Raw genomic sequence first — 2,411 nt, forward strand, 5'->3', positions numbered from 1 at the left:
CTGCACAACAGCGATATTTTTTATCACCTTTAGATGATTTTGATTGTTGTTAGCTCTGTCAATTATTATTACGATTCTCTTTTTGTTTCCCTTTATTTTAAGATCCATCGTTGAGCAAACTGCTTCAAGCCGTTGTAGCAGGTGACTCGGAACTCCCATTTTAGACATCTGTCACATTTGCGATGTTGAATTCTCTGGATTTTCTAGAATTTTTCTAGAATTTTCGAAGTTATGAAAAAAGATAAATTTGTAATTGGGAAAAGTAGTAAGGGGTCACTTGACAGCAGTTTTGAAAACACTCTTGGGATGCGCGGTGTGGTGGGGGGGGTTTGTGGTGGTACGGGTGTGATAGTGGTGGTACGGGGGTTGTTAGGGGTGGTACGGGGGGTGGGGGGTGGTACGGGGGTTGGTTCATAATACAATGAACAACTTTAATCACATCAAAATTATGAGGTTCTAGTGTCAAACAAACAAAAAATACATGCATAGAATAATAAAATAATCATAATAATAATAAAATATATCTAAAATGTACCGTAAAATAACACACCTTTAAAAAAAAAAAACAGAATACAGCAAGCGTTATGTATAAATCATCAATTGTGTAAAACAGTAAGTGTCGAATACAACAAAAAATTGAACAAGAACAGTCCATGCTACAACGGTAGTAAAATAGTGGCTGGGTAAGAAATGTTATGTAATATTAGCACAAAAATCAAGACAAAGGAAATACAATGAACAACTTTAATCACATCAAAATTATGAGGTTCTAGTGTCAAACAACACAAAAAATACATGCATAGAATAATAAAATAATCATAATAATAATAATAAAATATAACTAAAATGTACCGAAAAATAACACACCTTTAAAAAAAACAGAATACAGCAAGCGTTATGTATAAATCATCAATTGTGTAAAACAGCAAGTGTCGAATACAGCAAAAAATGCGGGCAAAAAACAAAGGACACATCAATGTGATAACCATAGACTAATAAAATAGCCATAATAAAAAATATGTGTAAATATAACTAAAAACATACCTTAAAAAGCAGAATGCAGCAAAAAGCGTTTGATGATAAAAACAAGTAACAACAAAAAACATATTGGCAGTGAACGGAGTAAAAAGCGAGCAAACTACCGATATGTGTTAAGCATTTACTTGTAATTGTAAAAACAGTTGTCGAAAAAACATTATACACTACAGACGCGGCCCGGAATGTGTGGACGGCTAACTCTACACTCTACGACGACGACGGTACGAATGTACGATAGAAAAATGTTTTTGTAAAAATCGGTACAGAAAAACAGAACACATAAGAAAAACAAGTGATAAACAACGAAACACTGATAACCATTCAACGAAAGTTCTCGGCGAGAAAATACAAAAATGTCGAGTACACGGATGTTATCAGCAGTAGCGGTTTTCGACAAAACCACTAAAAGCAAGAATCGAGAATAATAAGATTGAAAAATAATACACTTAATTTTGATTAAAAATATTGGATAAAAATATCTAGGAATGTATATGAATATTTTTTACAATAAAAAGTCCCGCTAGATTTACCCCCCTCAAAATAGTAGCAAAAATAAAAAAAAGTAATTAATTGCTGAGCAATAGGTCTACCAATAGATCGAATAATATGTTTGTGACTGATAAAATCAATCATCGAATCGATGGTTTTGACAAACACAAATATGTTGTGCATATGGCCCCTGAGATTCTTAGTATTATTGACTAGCAAAAACCAATATTGACCAATAGGTCCTTTGACAAAACAAAAATATGTTTACGACAAATAACCCAAAAAGACCCTGAAAACCTGTATAAAAGGGGTGTGCTTGTACGAAATGCTTCACATTACAAGTTCGAGTGTCGTAGTGACTATTTGGTAAGTACTCTCTTTTTATTATTGTGAATTGTACAATGTATTTATTTGTGTTACCCGTATATTCAATTGTCCATAAAAAATAAACATGCTAATAGGGTGTAGACTTATGAATTAGTAGGCTAACACATGTGGTATTACAGATACTGTCCTACGCACGGCAAAAATGCATCGCACCTAGTTATCGTGAAAACATCAGAAGACCCAGGCAAAAACAAACCAGGCAACCATCTCCATTCCTAGATTCTCTCTTGGCTCAGCGACTGCTGTGAGTGTGACCAAACCAGCAAACAGTTCTCCACTTGTGTGAAAGGCAGCAAATCACAAGTTCTAGCGACTATTTGGTAAGTACTCTCATTTATTATTATTATTGCGTATTGTACCACGTATTTATTATTGCTACCCATATATTCAACTGTCCATAAAAAATAAACATGCTAATAGGGTGTAGAATTATGAATTAGCAGGCTAACACATGTGGTATTACAGATACTGTCCTACGCACGGCAAAAATGCATCGC

General features: G+C 34.1%; 1 long non-coding RNA gene across 1 annotated transcript; it reads left to right on the top strand.

Moving 5' to 3' along the window:
• Positions 1-791: 791 nt before the first annotated feature.
• Positions 792-2,411, top strand: LOC126892511 (uncharacterized). The gene is made up of 3 exons (XR_007700880.1): positions 792-1,893; positions 2,034-2,234; positions 2,380-2,411. It is a non-coding gene; the product is annotated as an uncharacterized LOC126892511 (long non-coding RNA).

Source organism: Diabrotica virgifera, chromosome 9, assembly GCF_917563875.1.
Source record: "Diabrotica virgifera virgifera chromosome 9, PGI_DIABVI_V3a".
NCBI classification, from domain to species: Eukaryota; Metazoa; Arthropoda; class Insecta; order Coleoptera; family Chrysomelidae; genus Diabrotica; species Diabrotica virgifera.